Consider the following 23,383-nt stretch of genomic DNA (forward strand, 5'->3'; position numbering starts at 1 on the left):
AGAAAAACACCACAGCATGGAGTGTGTCACCATAGAAAAGAAATGCTGACTTTTATTATTACTCCATTATTTTAAAAAATAGTCAAGAACTTGTTCATTCTGCTGAAATTTTTTTTTCACCTTTTGAATCTCTGCAGATAACTCCTAATTGGAGTAATAGATGATGCTAGAAATAGCACCTGTCATCAGACATTGCTTTGTTTATGTCCATATAACAATCACATGATCTCAGGAGAAAACAAAACAAAAATATGGTGCTAATTACATTGAAACTCTAAGTTCAGTTTTTCAAAGAGTAAGGACTATTCAATGATCAGTGACTTTCAGAAGATCAGATGAATTTTTTGGGGGGAACACATCTATCAACATCTAATAAACAATAACTCGCTTCTTCCAATAGAAACACACTTTATAAGAAATATATATGTTCAGCCAGTAATGATTGTTATAAACAAATCAATGAATAAATAACTAGAGAGACTGACAAAGAGTGAATGTTCACTGTTATAGTTTGGTAAAAATTTTAAAGCTTGATATTTAGTTTAAAATATTTGAAGAACAACCTTGGTAACTAATTGTGAAGACACATTTTGGCCAGAAGCCAGAATCCAAGTTTTGGAAGGTTCTGTATAGATGTCAAATCTTCAAGTAAGAGTCCAATGACAGAATTCTGTCTTTGTCAGATAAGAATATCTAAATTCAGAGGTTCTCATCAACATGGTGGTGAAAAATCAGCATTTTTCAACTTTGCCTAATCTGAAAGATGTTCTAGCTATGTTGAACAAGCTTCAATGAGGCAAAATCCTGTCACGGAAAGAAATTTTCCATGTGATTCTCCATTTTCTCCCCTGCAGAAGTGTTAACTGTATTTTTCATTTTTGTTGTCTATTCTAGGCTAATTCTGACAATCATTGCTTGTCATCTCTCTTCTGTATGGTCCTTTTTGTTAAGCAGTTTTTACTCTTCACACTCTTGTACATATAGACTCTTTCCCTTCTTCCTGTTGTGTCTCAGCCTTGTCTAACTCCATTCTTGGACTGTTTGTACCATGAATCACTTCTGCTGCCATCTTTGCATCACTAAACACAGTTGGCTTCACCGGAAATTCACATTATCTAATCTCAATTGGACCCTCAATGCTGCATGTAAATTTTTTTTTTTAATTTTCTTCTAATTGATTTTCTGTTAAAAATAACTACCCTGTCTATTCCAAATCCTCTCCCCAAGTCTTCTATGTTATGCTCACTCTCATCCATAATAGAGGACTTCACCAATTACTTTAAACAGAAACATAGATGATATGAATTATTTTGATTACTCACTCTCTTCTCCTCAAATCCAACAAATGATAAAGAGTTATCCTTTCAACTTGCCAATGTGAGCCCCCCCTCCAACTTTTGTCCATCAACATTTTTGTCTTTCAATCATGTTCCATGTTGTTATTTACTGGACCTTTTTCTGATGCCTACCAAAATACAGAGATAAGTTAAACGACTATATATATGAAACTATCATCCTCTATAAATATCTCTCTTCCTTTTCAGAACCAAATTATTATGGAGAGAAAAAAACTGTCCACATTTATTTGTACTTCTTTTTCCTTCATTTTTAACTACTTCTAATATATTTTGTCCTCACCACTCATCTATAATTGCTCTCCAAGGTTACCACTAATATATATCTTTTTCTTTTTTTATTAAAGCCTTTTATTTACAAAACATATACCTGGGTAATTTTTCAATACTGGCCCTTTCAAAGCCTTCTATTCCAAATTATCCCCTTCTTCTCTCCACCCCCTCTCCTAGGTGGCAGGTAGTCCAATACATGTTAAATATGTTAAAATATATATTAAATCCAATATATGTACACATAATTGTACAGTTATCTTTCTGCACAAGAAAAAAATCAGATTAAAAGGAAGAAAAAAACTGGGAAAGAAAAAAATGCAAGCAAACAACAACAGAAAGAGTCTGAATGCTATGTTGTGATCCACACTCATTTCCCATAGTTCTCTTTCTGGGTGTAGCTGACTCTCTTCATTACTGAACACTCTGAATTGGTTCGAATCATGTCATTGTTGAAGAGAGCCATGTCCATCAGTATTGACCATCATATAGTCTTGTTGTTGCCATGTATAGTGATCTGGTTCTACTCATGACACTCAGCATCAGTTCATGTAAGTCTCTTCAGGTCTCTCTGAAACCATCCTTCTGGTCATTTCTTACAGAACAATAATATTCCATAACATTCATATACAATAATTTATCTAGCCATTCTCCAATTGATGGGCATCCATTCAGTTTCCAGTTTCTTGCCACTAAAAAAAGGGCTGCCACAAACACTTTTGCATATGTAGATCCCTTTCCCTTCTTTAATATCTCTTTGGGATATAAGCCCAGTAGTAACACTGCTGGGTCAAAGGGTATGACTTTTTGATAACTTTTTGAGTACAGTTCCAAATTACTCTCCAGAATGTTTGGATACTTTCACAGTTCCACTAACAATGTCCCATTTTTCCCACAGTCCCTCTAACATTTGTCATATCTTTTCCTGTCATCTTAGCCAATTTGACAGGTGTGTGGTGGTATCTCAGAATTGTCTTAATTTGCATTTCTCTGATCAATAATGATTTGGAGCAGCTTTTCATGGGGTTACAAATAGTTTCAATTTCTTCATCTGAAAATTGTCTGTTCATCTCTTTTGACCATGAATGGTTTGAATTCTTAAAAATTTGAGTCAACTCTCTCTATATTTTATAAATGAGGCCTTTATCAGAACCTTTTAATGTTTTCCCAGTTTATTGCTTCCTTTCCAATCTTGTCTGCATTAGTTTTGTTTGTGCAAAAACTGTTTAACTTAATATAATAAAAATTATCTATTTTATGATCAATAATGATTTCTAGTACTTTTTTGGTCACAAATTCTTTCTCCTCCACAGATCTGAGAGGTAAATTATCCTATGTTCTTCTAATTTGTTTAGAATATCATTCTTTATATCTAGATCATAAACCCATTTTGATCTTATCTTGGTACACAGTGTTATGTATGGATCAATGCCTATATATTATGTATGGATCAATGCCTATATATTTGTATGGATCAAACCTATATAAGAAAAACAAAACAAAACAAAACAAACAAACAAAACAAAACAAAACAAAAAAAAAACAAGCAAAGAATCAAAAATAAATTCCAACTTGGATCATCTCAAATATTTTAAAGATGATTTTTCATTAAATTGTAATAGCTTTTTGATTCTTTTATTTAATTTTATCATTCCTTGATGTCTCATCAAGTCATTAGTTTCCACTCAACCAATTTTAATTTTTAAGGAATTACTTTCACCAAGGAGCTTTTGTATCTTCCTTTTCATTTGCCCAGTTTCAATGTTCAAGAAGCTCTTTTCTTTAGTGAATTTTGTATCTCCTTTTCTATTTACTCAATTCTATTTTTGGGGAGCTGGGTTTTTTTTGGTGAACTTTTGCATATATATTTTTTCTATTTCATTTGTGTGTGTGTGTGTGTGTGTGTGTGTGTGTGTGTGTGTGTATGCCTCCTTTACCAGACTATTGACTTTAAAAAAAATGATTCTCTTGCATTTCTCTCATTTATTTCCCTATTTTTTCCTTCCACTTCTCTTATTTGCTTTTAAAAATTTTTTTTGTTCTTTTCTATAAGTTCTTTTTGTGTCTCAGATCAATTTAAATTTTTCTCTGATACTTCACATATAGATCATTTTGACATTATAGTCCTCTTCTAGGTCTGTGACTTGATCTTCCCTTGATGATTTTCTCATGTGTTTGTTTGTTTTGCCTGTTTTGTGACTTTATTCTTTCATGTCAATGTTGGGCTGTTACTGCACTGTCTCATACTTTCCCCTGCTGATTTGCATCAAAAATGGGTAATTCACTGATTTATGGCTGATAGTTGGGAAGGGCCCCCCGTGTTGGCTTGCCCTAGAGACAGGGTCTCATTGCTGGTTTGCTGCAGAAGTAGGAACCTATTCTTGGCCTGCTACAGAGGTGAGGCAGTGATGTTTGCTTGCTAATGGGGCAGGGTCTTCCTCTTCAAAAAAAAAAAAAAGGAAAATGAGAAGTAAAAACAGAATGGAAAATATATATTGTAATTCAATGAACTTGAATCTCCAATCAATTTTAGGTGTCACAGTTTAGGAAAGAGATTAAGAAGGTCTAAGTTGTCCTGCAGAAGCAAATAGGGAAGATCTCCCTATTTGTGTTGAGTAGGGTTAAAGGAATTTGTTCATGAATAGAATAAAGAGCTTGGAAATTATGGAAGACAGTTAGACTTATATTCAAGCATTTGAAAGCCTTTCATATCAAGGAAGTGTTCGAATTGTTCTTCATGTTCTCAGAGCGCAAAGCTAAAAATTGTGCCTAAGTTGTGAAGAGATCAATTTGGAATTGATGCAAAGCAAAGTCTTCAAATTATTAGAAGGAAATTTTGAAATATTTTAGAGCAGGGAATTCTTCACCTTTTTCATTATGGACCCTTTTGGCAGTTTGGAAAAATATATTCTCCAAATCATGTCTGTCTACATTCATAATTGAAGCAAATGATAAATCAGATGCATTTCTTTTTATGCAAAGAAGTTCACAGACCTCCCTAAAATCTCTACAGACACCACAAGTGTTTGTGGACTCCAGTTTGTTGGCCTAATATGACCAGCATGCTGCTATTCACAAATAGAACATATGTAGAAATTTACAATGCACCTGGAATTACTCTTCAGCTCTATACTTTGAGCTAGATCTTTTCAGTTTTAATAATGACATATTTGGTCAGAGTATAACTCACTGGTTTATGATTCTCTTAATATTTAAAGCAAAAAGGCAGTTAATAAGTTTATCTCTGTCGTCATGTCTTTCAGGTACCTTTAATGATTTTGATGTATAGGATATACTTTGTTGGTGAAGAGCATGCTCAATAAAATTATTTTTAAAGAAAACAAAAAAAATCACAGTCATATGATTCTCTTCATCTGTTATTCAAGTTTGTGAGGGTAAATATATTATCTACAGTAAACTATCCCTCACCAGAAAACAAACAAGTAAAAAGCTTTATCTGTTTTCTACTAATTCCTTCCTGAAAGGAGTCCTTGAGAGATCATAACAAACATTGTATAGATGGGAAAATAATTATATAGGCCAATAGTTATTAATTTTTTGGTGGAATTTTTTTTTAATGAGCATGGTCTTATCATGGACCAGAATCATAGATAGTTTAGATGAGTTCATTGAATTTCTCTTTACCTGCTACTAGTTTATTTTCCTTATTAATTTTTTATTTTCAGTTATAAGGAAGTTATGGGCCATATGCTTATATTTTCATGTTAACTACCATAGTAACATCTCTTAATCAGATAGCCTTGAATTTCTCATTAATTTATAGAATAATCAGAATTTGATATTCTAATGTATAAATCAGAATATATATAAAGTGCTTTGCAAAGTTTAAGGTATTATATAAATGTTAGCTATTATTGATAATTAGATAATAGCTCATAAAATGTTCACTATCATTGATATTTTAAAGAGCAAAAATCACTTATTTCATAAATGTAAGAATTGTTTTTTCCATAAGCATTGGCTCATCTCTCTTTCTCTCTTGTATATACATACGCATTCTGATGTGCATACATACACATTTGTGTATGTATTACAGATATATATGATTTTACCTGCACATATTTATATATGTATATGTACATAGCTCAATATTGCTTTCCCAGAGTGAAAATCAGCATTTCTGTTTTGGGTTATATTGTTTATTAACAGTATTAAAGCATACAAAAGCATTAATAATATTTTACTTGTGAGAAAGACTAAAAACCAGGGGCCTTTCATTGTTGCTACAACTGCACAATTGCTATCTTTTTATTTTTGGGAATAGTTTCAACATTCATTTTCCTTGAAATATCAATTAAAGACACTTTTCAAGGCTTCTCTTCATGTTTACTTGACAGCTAAGAGTTAAGCTTTGTTATCTCAGGAAACAAGTTCCTTTGGTTTTTTTTTTTTTCCTTGTACTCTTTCTAGACATCACAGTTAACCATTTATACAGAATAAAAGTTCTATGTTTATCTCCACACAGACTCCTTCTATAATGATATGTGTTAAATGGTAATGGTTCTGAATTCCACTTCTACATAAGGACTATATTATTTTATAAATTGCTTTGGTAAAAAAAGCCATCAACATTGATGTTCCACCAGTATTAATGGACCTGAACATTTTTTCCATATCATTGATCTCATTGCTCACCTTCCAAATTCTTACAAATCATTTTCTCAGTACTTTCATCGTTCTGTTCTGCTGCATTCAGGTCTTACTAATATCCCACTTCCTGCAAAAGCTTCTCCCAGGCCTCTTCAATCTTAAAATTCTCAGATAAGTCCCATTTACCCTACATGAATCTTTCCCCACATAATTGTTTGCATGTTGTTTCCCCCATTATACTGGGAGCCTCTGAGAGCAGGGACTAGGCAATTTTTTTTTTTTTGCATTTCCAAGACTATTCCCAATGCTTGATATATGGTAAGTGCTTAATGATTTCTTGTTGACTATTATCTTTCATATGGATTTTTTGTGCACACTTGATCTTTCTGGCTGTCTTTTTCTCTTTTGTTTCTCACTCCTCTGTAAGCACATCCATGATTTGGATGTGAGGATCTAAGTATGGTTACTATACAATAATTGGTAGGGAAAACAACTTGTGAGGTACAGGGAAGAAGGAAAGGAGAGCGGGGATGGAAAGGAGGGAGAGAGAGAGAGAGAAAGCATATATAGCAGGCAGCTTGTTGGTGCAGTAGATCCAGATCTGGGTTGGAGTCAAGCAGACAGAAGCTGATGCTTGATATATCTGGCAGAAAGTTGAAATTTTCCCTTAGACACATACTATTTGTGTGACTCTGGCCAAGTAATTTAACCTCTCTGCATTTCAGATGATTCAATTTATAAAATGGGAATTAGAATACTAGCAATTTCCTAAGATATTTTGAGATTCAAAAGGTGCTGATAAATAGAAGACAATAAATACTCACTTTCGTCCTTTTATCTATCTATTTGTGTTTATCTTCTTTTCTTTTATCTATCACCTCTAAATACATATATGCAGATCTTTTTCCATATTGGTTCTACTTATTATCCTTTTTTTATGTTTGCACTTAAATGTTTTCAGAATGAATTTATTTCATTGGATCCCCCACCAAATTTTCTTTAATTTTTTCCCCATCTTTCATTTATATTTTCTGAATTAGGAGTAAATATTTTTTACAATCTTTCATCTTTCTTCTCCATAAGATTTTTACAAACTATTTTTTTGTTCTAAGACAATATTGTCATTGTCTTCCCTTGCTTGAGAAATAAATCAAAGAATTGTTATTTTTAAATTTTACATTACATTTTACATTACAAATTTTAAATTACAAAGAATTGTACACTTTTAAATTCTTGTCCACATGGCCACTGCTTCACATTAGTTACATACACACATATATATAATAAATTATATTAATTATTAGGCATAGTATTATGAATTATTAGATATAGAAACATATTAAAAGATATATGTGTATATATGTAGTGTGTATACGCACATATATTTTGTCAATCTGTTTCAAATTTTATTAAAACACATGTAATGCTTATGGACCCCTCAAAATCCTCAAATATGGACCCATTCCCAACCTGAGATGGCTAAATACAAACTAAACATCTAAATAAACTGCTTAGCTAATAGCACTCACAGAAAGGAGACAATCCATCCATATGTTGAAATACAAAAAAGAGGGGATTAGAGTTAGCTAGTTATTGAGTAGACTGAGTAAGCAGGCGAACATGAGTACAGTGAATAGGTTATGGAGGGTTACAGACTCACAACTCTCTCAGTGATCTTCAACATCTTCAAATTTTCTGAAGTACTTTGCAAAGGGATTTGAGGAGTGCTAATAATGTAGAGGAAGGCTAGGGCTCATCTGTGCACAGAAACAGCTTCCACTATGACCATTAGGTTATAAAAGAACTCTGGTCCTTGAAACTTTCCAGCTATCCACAACTGTCCTGGAATCCCACCTACTTCACACTGTCAACCCTTGCAATTTTTAGTTTCTGTGATTCTCTGGGTATGTATGTCCTATCCTTGATATATCCTGGATTAGAAGATACAATCAGGATCTGGAGGCAAATGATCTGAATTTAATTCCTGCTAACTACTTCATGACCAGTGACCACAGTATTATTGAAACTTTCTGGGTCTTATTTTCTTCAATCGATTGAAGAATGAAGCTCTTGGAGCAGAGATGACATCTGAGGTAACTTCTAGACCAAAATCTGTGCTTCCCGTCCATGTAATGAAAAATAGCCAGAAATTGCTATTGTTAACTAAACATACAAAACCCCATAAAATTTATGTCCTAATAGCCAAAGATAGGCTGTATTTTTCTCAGTTAATGTCCCATCCCACTGCTCATTAACCTTTGATTTCCCAGAAGTCATTAGAAGAGAATGTAACAGCTCTATGAGATCTTTACCAATTGAAATGATTTCTTATATTGACCCTGCACTGTACTGTACATCTGGTATCCAGAAATTATCCCATCTAAGAACAATCAGTGTACTCCACCCAAATGCTGGCGACCAGCAACTACTTTTTTGGGTTGCAGAAATCCATAGAGACTGTCTACTAAAGGGTAGAGGGGTTGCAGCATCCAGCTGCACTCATCTGAGTGGAAGGAGTCCCCATACTAACAAAAACAGATCCTGAGAGTATTGAAGAGTTATTTCTCTCTAATATTTCCTTTCATTGAAAACAGATGAGAAGGGTAAGTTGCAGAGGGTATATTTCTTTCTGGTCTTAAAACCCTGGTTAAAAAGAAGCTGATGCAAAGGAGAAATCACCAAAGGAGAATTTTTAGACAACTGAAAATGGAGACTCCTCATTTATACTATATGATGTCCTCAACTGCCCAACTATTCTTGAGGCAACTGAAAGAAAAAATGGTTAGTCACAACATGCACTTTACAGCGTTCTAGTAACAATAACAAATTCAAAAGCTGCCTTAAGGAAATTATCCACTCTTGTCACTTTACTATACTTTGGGATTCAAAAGGAAGGGCTGCTTACTGTGCTGCTGGAGCTAAGGCATTCAGGAGAGCCCATGTGGATATAGAGACAGAGAGATGGCACCATAGGTAGAAGGCTTGGCCAGAGATGGGGAAGAGCTCATCTTAAATCTGCTCTGAGATGCTTATTGTCTGTGTGACTTTTAACTAATTAATATCTAGTTTTTTCCCACTATAATATGGGTATAATAAAAGATCAACTCCTTGTCTTAAAAAAGATTAAATAAATTTCTATTTGGATAGTACTTCATAAAGTATCTGGCACACAATAGATGCTAAACATTTTGTTGTTATTATTATTACTATTTTTTAGCATAATCTTGTTCCATGTCTCAATTCTCAGAGTTTCATGTCTCAGATTTGTAGATGGAGATGGAAATCAGTTTCTATTTATCTCTTAGGCACATTGCTACCAAGGGCCTTGTTCTAAGACACTGGCAATGTGGTAACATGGAAAAATATTATATCTGGAATCAGAGGAGCTGCATTCATATCCTAATTCATTGACTCAGAACCTTTGATTAAAATCATATCACCCTTTCCCTGCCCTAACATTCAGCTAATTATATTTTAAAAAAAGAAATTTTATTAAAATTATATTTTAAAATATAATATTTAAATATGAAGGTTTTGGATGAGATGGCCTTTGTGGTTCCTTTCAGCTCTAAGGTTAGATTTTGAGTCAAAGTCAGTACTAACATTTTCACATCTCATATCGGAAAATGTGGGAAAATAATAGGAGTGAAGTTTGTCTACAAAAGCACCTAGAAATTCTTGTTAATGGAAGTATCCAGACAGAAAGCTTGCCACAGAAAGATGGGGAATTATTTTATGCATAGTAAATCATGACTATCAGTTGGTAGTAGGATTCTCTGTATTAAACTTTTCCTCTGTGCTCAAGGCAGTAAAATTATGAAATTATTCAACTTGCATTAGCTTCCATTTATTTTAGAATGAACCATTAATTTTGATTAATTTTTAGTTTATCCCCACCCACCATTATCCATGCTTGAAGAATATATTTAACCATGGGCTTTTAAAAACTGTATTAGTGAAAGATAAGCTATTCTTGCTTCTAGTCACTCAGAAAGTCTTTGGGACAAGTTCAGTCATGGATGGATGTAGATCTGATTTCTTTAGTTCCAGCCCTTCTGTTCACATTTACTATCTCATCACCATGTTGATGATCATTCATCAGTCTCAGAAGCATTTAATATTCTCCATTAATCAATACCGCCTGATTTATATCAGGCACTGTTCTAAATATTTGAAACACAAATACAAAGACCAAGACGTTCACTAATCTTGAGAAGCTTAGATTTTATTTGGAACACGCTCCTTTCTCATTTCTACGTCTCAAAACATCCTTCTTTATTGTAGATTTAGTTTGTTTATATTCAATTCAATTCAGTTAAAGTCATTTCAAGAAGCACTTATTAGCCCTACTAACAGTCTATGTCATAGAACTTGGTTAACAGTCCTTATCTTCAAGGAATTGAATGAAACAAGATAAATGAATACACATGTACTTGAGTGTTGAAGTGTTGTACCTTTCAGTAGAATGCAAGTTTCTCTAGAAAAGAGCAATCTTTCATTTCTGTCTTTGCATCTTCAGCTCTTAGAATATAATAGGCAAATTTAATGACTGTTTGCTAGATTGTCAGTGGAAAGCATACCTAAACTGAAGAAATTAGAGATTCATAAAATCTGAATGAATTTAACATTGCATCTATACAGTTGTATTTAAGGAAAGCAGGGACTCCTCTTAGGGAGAGGCTGCTGAGCTGGCTCTGCTCAGGAGTCAAAAGCATGCAATGTTTATAACATATTTGGGTGTGGAGCAGATGCATTTTTGTCTTTCTCTATGGAGAAAAATCCAACAACAAACATTTATTCAAGTGCAGAGAGAAAACCTCACCTAAATAATTCCATTCTGAATGCTCAAGACATTAAGAGAACATTGAACCTGGCAAAGGATGGCCTTTGGGGCTGTGGTCTGAGCTCTCCCTTCAGGGGCCCTGGATTTCCATTGACGTCACAGCTTGTAAATCTTGGGCTCAAACTTGTTCCTTTCCACCCATCTCTGCAAAGGAAACCTTCAACATCTTTCCACTGCCAAGGCAGAAGGCTGAAGAGTTGAAGATATCTGAAGTCCGTAAATCACTCTTCAGCTTTCCCCTTGGTGGGCGGTCAGCCAGGTGAGGAAGCAGCAATATGATGGGGATAACACAAGTTCTTTGCCTTGTGCATATGGGAGAATTATGGAATGTGGCTAAGGATCATTAAATTGAAGTGCTAAATATTAACCCAAACACCCAAGTACTGCCTGCTTCTTGAGGCGCAGAGATGACTTATTTCATTAGCACATTCCAAAACAGTCATTTCAATTTTAATCCTAGACATTAAGGATAATATATTTTCATCAGCTAGAAGAATGTTTATTAAGCACTTATTTATAAAAATAACTTTCTAGTGTCCCAATGCTTCCCAATCATACAAAATTTTAGAGATGAAAGAAATCTTAGAGACTATCAGGTCTAACTTTCCCTAAAAGAATTATCCTCATTTAACATGCACAACAATTGGCTACCCGACTTTTCCTTAAAGTCATCTGGTCACTAGGATCTAATTAGCTCTCAAAGCCATAGAAAAGAATCCACAATAACTGAAGTTAGCAGGCAGTTTTTCTAAACTTTGTAATTACTTCCTTTGCTAATTCTACTCCTTGATACACACATACATACACATACATACACACACACACACATATACACACATACATTCACACATATCCCCTGTCATAGGACACAGGCATTTAAGTACTCAAAGTTAAATATCATCTCTTTTCCCTCATCTCTTTACTTCCCAAATACTCCAACAGCTTCTTAGTTGAGGTCTTTGATCTCATGCCTTCGGACATTTGTCTTCCAGACAATAATTTATGATCAAACAAGAGACAGGGGGCATCATAAGATATAAAATGGATAATTTTGATTATATTAAATCAATACAAACAAACCAATACAACCCAGATTAGAAGGAAAGCAAAATGCTAGGAAACATGTAAAGACACACATCTCATATATATGGGGAGCCAAGCCAAATTTATAAGACTACAAACCGTTCCCCAAGTGAAAAATGGTTAAAGGACATGGACTCACAGTTTTCAGATGAAGAAATCAAAGCTATCTATAGCTATATGAAATAATGGTCTAAATGTCTATTGATTAGAGAAATTCCAATTAAACACCTCTTATCTGTCAGATTTACTAATACAACAGTAAAGGAAAATGATACATGTGGCAGAGTATGTGGGAAAAGTGAGACACTAATATTCTGTGGGTAAAGTTGCGAATGATATGACCATTATGGAGGCCAACTTGAAAGTATGTCCAAAGAGTAATCAAATTACCCATCCTTCAAAACAATTATTAGCTCTGTATTCCAAAGAGAAGAAAAATAAATAGAAAAAGAATCTACCTGTACAAAAAATATTCATGATAGTTTATTTTGTAGTAATACAGACTTGGAAATTGAGGGTATGTTGATCATTTGGGGATTGGCTGAACAAGTTGTAATATGTGTTTATGATGGAATATATCATGTTATAAGAAATGAGAAGCAGGAAGATTTCAGGAAAAAAATAACTGGAAAGATTTACATGAACTGATATAAAATGAAGCGAAAAGAACCAGGAGTATATGATACACTCTAATAGCAACATTGTATGATAATCAACTCTGCATGACTTAGATATTTTCAGCAATACAGTAATCCAAGACAATCCTAAAGGGTTCATGATGAAAAATGCTATCCATGGAGACTGAATACATATTGAAGTATACTATTTTCATCTTCTTGAGGTTTTTTCAAGTTTTTTTTCCCTTTCATTCTATTCTCTTCTTTCACAACATAATTAATATGGAAATATGTTTTACATGACTGCACATACATAAGGTACTTGAAATTGCTTACTATCTCAGGAGGAAAGAGAGACGAGAGAAAGAGGGAGAAAAATGGTAACTCATTTTGCAAAATGCAATGTAAAAAATTATCTTTACATGTGATTTTAAAAAAAATAAAATGCTATTATTTAAGTTATGTCCCACTTTTTCAAATCCATCACTCCTATCCTGAAATGTTCTATCTCTCCAGATTTACTGGCTCTTTTTTTTTATCTTACAAAGATGTCCTACTCTTTCCTAATTTCGAACAACCATAAACAGATACAACTATTTTGTCCTAGTTATCATGGCAAGGTATTGTCCTCCTATCTCTTCTCTTTTTTCATGGCCAAAATCTTAGGAGAGGAGGAGGAGAAGGAGAAGAGACAGAAGAAAGAGAAGATGCCCTCAGTCTTACATATATTAATTCATGTACACATTTTATAAGTACAATGTAAGCTACTAATATCCGCAAACAGAACATAGACTCCTTGATGGAGGGAATTGTTTTATTCTCGATTTTTTTTAATATAAGAGACTGACCAAAAGAGACCCACATCTTAGATCATTCACAGTATCTTCTCAGTCCTGTTATTTTTTTTTTTTTTCATTCTAGTCCAAGTGCTTAATCCAGGGACTAGAACATGAAAAGTGGTTAATATTCTGAAGTGAATTGAATTGACTCATACTCAGATATCTACTCAAAAGCTCTCATCTAGGGCCTGGAATTTGGGGAGATAATGCTTTTTTATATATTTTTCTGGAGTTTGGTCAATTAAGTTCTATAAATCATCACTAAATACAACATGATAAAGTGAAAAGGAGGGATGAATTAAGAGTCCAAGTATAAGGTTTAAATACCAGTTCCACTACTTTCTAGCTATGCATCCATAAACAAGTCTCTGAGGTTAAATTATCTGGCCCTCAGTTCTCTCATCTACATAAATAGGAAGTAAATATGCTGAATATATATGTATATAAGCTTATGCTTTACTGTGATATGATGAAATCATATACATATTATATATAGTCATAGGAATAAAATAATTTAGACAATAAATACATGTCATTACTAAAATCATAATAATGTAAAATATAAATCATGATTTAAATGATCTTTTAGTTTATCCATGTCTCCTATTTTTCTGATCTCTCTTGAATATAAAGTTATTAGTGCTATTTCAGGATTAAAAGGTATGCACAATTTTATAGCTATTTGGGCATAGTTCCAAATTGTACTTCAGAATGTTTGGATCAATTCACAACTCAACTCAACTAACAGAACAGAACATTAGTGTCTCAATTTTCCCATATACTCTCCATTTATCATTTTTCTTTTCTGTTGTATTAGCCAATCTTATAGGTGTGAGGTGGTACTTCAAAGTTGTTTTAATGTGATTTTCTCTAATCAATAGCAATTTAGAACATTATTTTATATAGCTATAAATAGCTTTGATGTCTGTCTGAAAATTGCCTATTCGTATCCTTTGATTTATTTATCAAGTTATCAGTTGGGATATGATTTGTCTTCTGTTAAATTTGACTTGATATTTTATATATTTGAAAAATGAGGCTTTTGTCAAAGACACTTCATATAAAGTTTTCTGTTTCTCCTGTTATTGATTACATTAGTTTGTTTTTTTTAATATAATAAAAATATTTATTTTACTTTTTGTAATGGTCTTAGTCTCTTCTTTGATTACAAATTCTTCCCTTTCCAATAGATCTGAAAGGCAGATGATTCTTATTTCTTCTAATTTGCTTATAGTGTCACCCTTAATGTTTAAATCATGCACACATTTTGATCTTGTTTTGGTATGTGGTGTGAAATGTTCATTTATACTTAGTTTGTGTCCTATTGTGTTCCAGCTTTCCTAAAAGTTTTTGTCAAATACTTAATTCTTTTTCCAAGAGCTAGCATCATTGGGTTTCTCACATATTAGGGTACTAAAGTCATTGACTAATGTGTCTTATCTAATTAATCTATGCCACCATTGGTTTTTTTTTTTGTTTGTTTTTGTTTTCTTTTTGTTTGTTTGTTTTTTATCTAGTATCATATAGTTTTGATGATTACTGTTTTGTAATATAGTTTCAGATCCAGTGTTGGTAGGCCACTTTTCTTTATATCTCTGTGTATGTGTGTTTATATGCAAGGGCATGTGTGTGTTATATATGTGTGTGATTAATTACCTTGATATTCTTGAACTTTTGTTCTTCTAAATAAATTTTGCAATTTTTTTCCTTGTAGTATTGAATAATTTTTGGTAGTTTGATTGATATATTACTGAGGAAATAAAATAATATAAGCAGAATTATCATTTCTATTTTGTTGGTTTAGTCCAACCATGAGCAATTGATATTTTTCTAATTTTTTAGATTTGACTTTATTTGTGTGACAAGTGTTTTATAATTGTCTTCATAAAATTACTGAGTTTGTCTTGGCGGATAGAATCCAAAATATTTTATATTGGTTGCCATTATTTTATTTACTTATTTATTTTGCTGAGGCAATTGGAGTTAAGTGACTTTCCCAGGGTCAGACAGTTAGGAAATGTTAAGTGTCTGAGATCAGATTTGAATTTAGGTCCTCCTGACTTCAGGACTGGTGCTTATAAAGGGCTAACACTCTTAAAAGGTGTGTTTGAATTAGACAAGTGAGCACTTGAGGCTAATTACCTATTCAACAATGACTCTATTAGCATATATTTGGGGAAATGGCCCTTCTCACCATTGGTACTTACTCAGTGTTTGGTGTATACAGATAATCATAGGCAAGAATTGAAAAGTGGGGTGGAACAAGCCAGAATGCACTTTGCAGGGGAATGAAAAGAAGAGAAATTGGTGGTGAGCCTCATGGCAGTTTATCTGTCTCCTTCACTTCTCTCCCTAAAGACCAAGGAATTTTAAGTATCCTGGCTCTGGCTGTTTCTGAGGCCTCCAGGGAGTTAGTCCGGACTTTACAGGTGCTCTATCCGTTGTGCCACCATCTAGCTGCCCCTATTTTTGTATTTCTTTCCTTTCAATCATTATAATTTCACTTTGACTTTCAGGATTTCCAATTTGGTGCTTAGCTGGAGGTTTTAACATTTTTTAAAATAAACTTCTATTTCCCACTTCATAGATTTCTTCTTTTTCCATTTTGTTGACATAAAAAAAAACCCCACATTTTTACTTACATACTGTTTTGGCTCATTGTTGTCATTCTCTTTAATGAAATTATTGTTTTTCTTATTTGTTCTTTGACCCACTTATTCCTGATGATTATATTATATATTTTCCAATTAATTTTTCCACTGTCCTTTGATGGATTCAATTTTATTGCAAAATAACACATTTAGTATCTCTGGCTTTCTACATTTTATTTTATGGATTGTGTGCCCTATTATTTGGTCAGCTTTTGTATAGGTGCCATGTGCTGCTGAGAAAATATGTATATCCCTTTTTGTTCCCATTCAGTTTCCTCCAAAGGTCTTTCATATTTAACTTTTCTAAAATTTTATTCACCTTCTTACTTTCTTTCTTGTTTGGTTCATGTTATTGCTTGGATTTGAGTTCTTAGAGGGGAGAGTTTAGGTCCCTCACTAGTATAGCTTTTTGGTCTGTTTCTTTCTGTAACTCACTTAACTTTTCTTTTAAGAATTTGGATGCCATATCATTGGGTGGTTTTAGTTTAGTATTGACATTGCTTCATTGACTATGTCTCCTTTTAACAAAATGTAGTTTCTTCCCTTATTTCTTTTAATAAAGTCTAATGTTTGCTTATTGCTGTTGTTGTTGTTCATCTTGTCCTTGTCCTTACTCTTCTTCTTGTTATTGTCCTTCTTGTTCTTGATCTTCTTCTTCTTGTTCTTCAACTGAAACATATTCTGCTCCAGTTCCTTACTTTTACATTATGTGTGTTTTTCTGCTTTAAATGTGTTTCATGTAAACACCATATTATAGGATTCTAATTTTTAATCCACTCTGCTATCTACTTCCAATTTGTGGGAGAGTTTACCCAATTCATAAACAGTTAAGCTCAATTATATCCCTTATCTTTTCTTTCCCCTTTATGTTTCTCTTGGATATTGATATTGGAGATCAAATTTTTGGTTTATTTCTGATATTCTTATGAAAGCTTGACCTTCTATTTTTTTTGCACTTTTTGATATATTATGCTTAATTTTTTGAGTGATGAGTTATTCTTAATTGTACTTCTAGCTCCTTTGGCTTCCAGGATATCCTATTCTATGAAGTATGATCTTTTCATTTTTCACCTGCCAAGTCTGGTGTAATCATGTCTGAGGCTTCTTGATTATTTCTTTCAAGCCACTTCAAGTATTTTTTTTTCTTAATATGATAGTTCTTCTTTGTCTATAATGTTCCTCAGAGTTTTTATTTTGGGATTTCTTTCCCAAGTTAATCAGTAGATTCTTTCAATGTCTGTTTTGTCTATTGGCTCCTGGATATTGGAGATTTCCTTGATAATTTCTTGAAAGTTGTTATTGGTGTGTGTGTTAATCCTTTTGATTATGGATTTTAGGTAATTCCATGATTTTTATATTGTTTCTTCTGGAGCTATTTTCCAGGTCAATAGTTTTTTTTTCCTATGAGGTATTTTATATTTCCTTTCAATTTTTCATTCTTTTGAATTTGTTTGATTCTTGAGGTTGTTATTGTGTTCAGTATTCTCTTGGTTCTGCTTATTTCACTCAGCATAAGTTCATATAAGTTTTTCTAGGTTTTCCTAAAATCTTCCTGCTCATTATTTCTTATAGAACAAAAATATTCTATTATGTACCACAACTTCTTTTCATTATTATTGTTTTATTTTTTCTGATGATATATGCACATTAAAATTTAAATACACATTTCTTTATGAATAATGTTAGAATAGAAAAATCAGAAAAAAGAAAAAAAATAAGAAAAAAAAACAGAAGAACAAGAAAAAAAAATGAACATGGTATTATTGATTTACAGTCAGTCTCCATAGTTCTCTCTCAGGATGCAGATAGCATATATCACAACTTCTTCACCCATTTCCCAATTTGAAGGATATTCCCTCAATTTCCAATTCTTTGCCACCACAAAAAGGGCTTTAATTTCATCTAAAAACTGTCTCTTCATATCTTTTGGCCATTTACCAATTGAGAAATTACTTATATTCTTATAAATTGACTCAGTTGTTTCCTCCCAATTATTTAGTATTCTAATTTTCCACAGTTAAATGTACAACATTTTTTAAACAATTTTTAAAACTTTCGGTTCTAGATTTTCTCTCTTTTTGAGGAGTCACATATGGAGTCATGCAAAACATTTTCATAAAAGTCATCTCATGAAAGAAAACATATGACCCCCTAAGAAAAAAAAAAACTCTAGAAAAAAAAATAAAGTGAAAAAAAGAATGCTTCAATACGTATTCAAACACTGTCAGTTCTTTCTCTGGGAATGGATAGCATTTTTCATCACAAGCCCTTCAGAGTTGTTTTGGATCATCGCACTGCTGAGAATAGCCAAGTAATTTACAGCTGATCACTTCATAATGTGGTTATTACTTTGTACTTAGTACATTTCACTTTGCATAAGCTCATGGAAGCTTTTTCTGAGAGCATCCTGCTCATCATTTTTATATATAATTTTATAGTATATATATACTATATAATGTAGTACAATAAGATAATACAACAATATTGTACAATAATATCACACAATAATACAATAATTTTATAGCATAATAATATAGTACAACAATAATATCATAATCACATACCACAATTTTAAGCCTTTTGCCAATTGAAGAGCATCCCTGAGATTCTTTATTCTTTGCTCCCAGAAAAAAAAGATGCTATAAATATATTTGTACATATGGATGCTTTTTCTTTATTTTATTATCTCTTTTGGGATATACATCTATTAATGGTATTACTAGGTCAAAGAGTATACATGATATGATACCCCTTTGAGCACAATTCCAAATTGCTCTACAGTAGGGAAAATCAGTTCATAACTCCAACAACAATGTATTAATGATTTTTTGCTCTCCATTCTCTCCTATATTTGTCATTTTCCTTTTCTGCTTTATTAGCCAATATAATAGGTATGAAATAGTACATCAGAATTATTTTAATTTGCATTTCTCTGATCAATACTACGAGCATTTTTTCATAAGGCTATTGATTTGATTACTTCATCTAAAAATTGTTCATATCTCTTGATCACTTATCAATTGAGAATGATACGTATTTTATTGATTCAGTTCACTATATGTTTAAGAAATAAAGTAATTACTATTAATAACTGCATCCCCTCTTTTATTCCATTCTCTTTCTTTTATCCTGGTCATCTTAGAAAATGTTTTGCTTCTGACTATTCCCTTTTATTTATAATATAGTCTTAGATCTGGTACACCTAAGATATCATCTTTTTTAAATTTTCCTCCTCATTAATTTCTTTGATATTCTTGATATCTTGTTTTTTCAGATTAATTTTGTTATTTTTAGCTCTATAAAATAATCTTTGGTAATTTGATTGGTATAGCACTGAATAAGTTAATTAATTTGGGTAGAATTGCCATTTTATTTTATTTGTTTGCCCTAAGCATAAACAATTTGTGTGAAAAGTGATTTGTAACTTTGTTCATATAGTTCCTGGATTTGTCTTGGCAGATAGACGCCCAAATATTTTATATTGTCTGAAGTTATTTTAAATGTAATATATCTTTTTATCTCTTGATGCTGGGCTTTGTTGGTAATATATAGAGATGCTGATGAATTACATGGGTTTGTTTTTATCCTGCAACTTTGCTAAAATTGTTAATTGTTTCAAGTGTTTTTTATAGTATATTTAATAGTGTATTCTCTAGGAATCCTCTAAGTATATTATCATATCCTTTATAAAAAATGATAGTTTTGTTTCCTCATTGCCTTTTCTAATTACTTTAAATTATTGTCCCTCTCTAATTGCTACAAGTAATATTTCTGGTATAATACTGAACAATAGTATTGATAATGGACATCCTTGTTTCATTCCTGACTGTATTGAGAATGTGTCTAGTTCTGAGAACTAGAATCCCAGTCTAGTTCATCCCCATTATAGATAATACTTGCTGATCATTTCAGATAGATGTTGCTCATTATTTTAAGGAAAGATTTATATATTTTTATGCCAAACTACATCATTAATTATTGTATAGGAATCATATACCATTGCAGGGAAAACATGCCTTTCCATCATCATACAACTTTCTCCAGAGGTCTTTCAAACATCTTTTCTAAAATTCTATTCATCTCCTTAATTTCTTTTTTTTTGTGGTTAGATTTATCTAGTTCTGTGAGGGGAAGGTTTAGATACCACATCAGTATAGCTTTTTCTCTATTTCTTCCTGCAACTCATTTAACTTTTCTAAGAATTTTGGATGCCCCACTAGATACATATGTTTAGTATTGTTATTAATTCATTGTGTATAGTATCCTTTATAAAGATACATTTTTCCACCTTATCTGTTTTAATTAACTCTATTTTTGCTTTTGCTTCATGTGAGATCAGCATTGCTATCCATTTTTCCCTTTACTTCAGCTGAAGCATAATATATTCTGCTCTGACAAAATATAATTGCTCTATCTGTATCAGATATGTTTATTGGAAACATATTGTAGGATTATGTTTTTTACTCAACCTTGTTTTCTGTATCCCATTCATCTTCACAATTCTAATTACTGTTTATTTCCCTTCTTCCTACTTTTCACCATTTATGCTTTTCTCTTCCTTTTCCCATCCTTACTCACCAATGTTTTGCTTCTGACCACCACCTCCTTCTATCTGTTTTCCTTTTTCTTACTTTCTCCTTTTTTTTTACTCCCAACCTCCAACCCCTACCCCTTCCCAGTTATTTCCCCCTTTCCTCCCACTTTCCTTTAGGGTAAGAAAAATGTCTATATTCACCTGACTGTAAACATTTTTCCCTCTTTGAATCAAGTGCAAGGAGAGTAAGATTCAAATGATATCTGAACCCTCTTCTTTCCCTCTACTGTAAAAGATCTTTTGAATCTCTTCATGTGATTTCCATCTCCTGCTTTCCTCTTTATCTAGAACATTTGTTTTTCCACCCAATTTTATATTCAATTCAACTTATATCCACATTTTTTTTGCCTACACATAATCCAACTTCCATAATAGAGATAACAGTTTTCAAAAGTTACAAGCATCATCTTCTCATGAAGGGATGTAAAGAGTTTAATCTTATTGTTAACTTTTTTTTTCTTTCCTGTTTCCATTTTTATTCTTTTCTTGAATTTTGTGTTTGAAGACCATCTTTTCTGCTCAATTCTGCTCTTTGGATCTAGAAAAATTGGAAGTTCCTTATTTCATTGAATATTCATCTTTTCCCCTGAAAGATTATGTTCAGTTTTGCTGTGTAGATGGTTCTTGATTGAAATCCAAGTTCCTTTGCTTTCTGGAATATCATATTCCAGATCTTCATCCTTTAATGCAAAAAATGTTAAGTCTTGTGCAATCTTGACTTTGATTTCTTGCTATATGAACTTTTTTTTTTTCTGACAGCTTATATTTTTCCTTGACCTGATAATTATGGAATCTCAATACAATATTCCTTGTAGTTTTCATTTGGGAATCTCTTTTAGAAGATGGAACATGGATTCTTTCAATAACTATTATTTTACTTTATGATACTATGATATCATGACAGCTTTCTTTGATTTGAAAGATTTTTGAATTATTTGAAAGATGCTGAATAGGCTACTTTTTTGATCATGGCTTTCAGGTAGTCAAATATCTCTTAAAATGTTAGATCTATTTTCCCAATTAGTAGTTTTGCCAGTGAGTTATTATACATTTACTTTTTTCATTCTTTTCCTTTTAAGTGAGTGATTCTTGATGTCCTTTATAGTCTTTTGCTTCCACTTACCCAATTCTGATTTTTAAGGAATTAATGTCTTCTGTTAGCTTTTGTACCTTGTTTTTAACTTGCCAATTCTACTTTTAAAGGAGTTTATTTCAGTGCCTTTTTTTCCATTTGTGCAATTCTATTTTTCAAGGAGTTGTTTTCTTCAGTCAGTTTTTGTGCTTCCTTTTCTAAGCTGTTGACTTTTTTCATAATTTTCCTACATAATTCTTATAGCTTATGTGGTGCTGACTGGGGTCCCAGTGCTGGCTTGTGCTGAGATCAATGCTGTGTTTCTGGATTTACCTGGGCCTGCACTAATTGAAGTTTTAGAATTTTAGACCTGGAATAGATTTTAGAAATTATGTGTTCCAATCTTCTCAGTTTATAGATGAGGCAACTAAGAATCCTGAGGCAAAGTGACTTATTCAGTCACATCTGGCTATGTAACAGCAAAACCTGGTCCTGCCTCACCTTCTTTGGCCACTAATCCAATTCTTTTCCTCCTATATCCTATTAATATTAGTAATTGAATCTGAATGTAATCTAAGTGATATCATAATCTATTTAAATTATAGACTTTCCATTTAGCCATTATTTGATTCCGGGGGAATCGTCTTTTTGTCTATGGATTTAGACATCAATTGAAGCATCTTTGGTTTTGTATATCTAAATCCAATTTAATTCAATTAATTGTGATTCTATATTTTCTAAGTATGAGAATCAGTGTTTGGCAAGCAGGAGACAAAAACAGCACCAACCAGAAGGTTTTATCAAGATTTTCTAAATATTTCAGGTAAGAAAGTTCTCCCCATCTTAAGTCCAATATTTTTCAATTTTATTTGGACAATTTTCTTGTTCCTCCTCCATTTTAAGTTGAAAGCTCTATTAATCAGATTGAAAATTTTCCTGCCAAATATGTCCCCCGCCTCCTCCAGTCCTCGTGAGATGTCTAGCCATAGCCAATATCTCATCATGCCAGTATGTTCAGCCATGGCTTTCTGAAAAGCAACAAATTACATTGTTGGACACAATTATATAACCAGACAGCCATTTCTCATATCTTCATTTTTCTTCCAAATTCTAAATCCTGGGAGGTCAGAGACCACAGCGTATAATTACGCTATCTCTCCAATAGCTCCAAATGAAATCAAGAGTACTTTCAATGTGTACTTCCCTTTCCAAACTGGGACACAGAATGTTGTGTTACTTTTCTAGAGCTTTCAGATGAGAAACGTAGCCTCAATCACAAAGTAATCTAGAATTATTGCATCTTTCTAGTTTTAAATGTAGATATATGTCCAGTATTCAATAATAATTTGTGTTACCTAATTTTTTTATATCTCCATGAACAATGCATTTAAAAAAATAAAAACCAAAGAGAATGGACACTTAGTAGATTTCCAATAATGATTGATTGA

The sequence above is a fragment of the Sarcophilus harrisii genome, chromosome 3 (assembly GCF_902635505.1).
Source record: "Sarcophilus harrisii chromosome 3, mSarHar1.11, whole genome shotgun sequence".
Taxonomy (NCBI): Eukaryota; Metazoa; Chordata; class Mammalia; order Dasyuromorphia; family Dasyuridae; genus Sarcophilus; species Sarcophilus harrisii.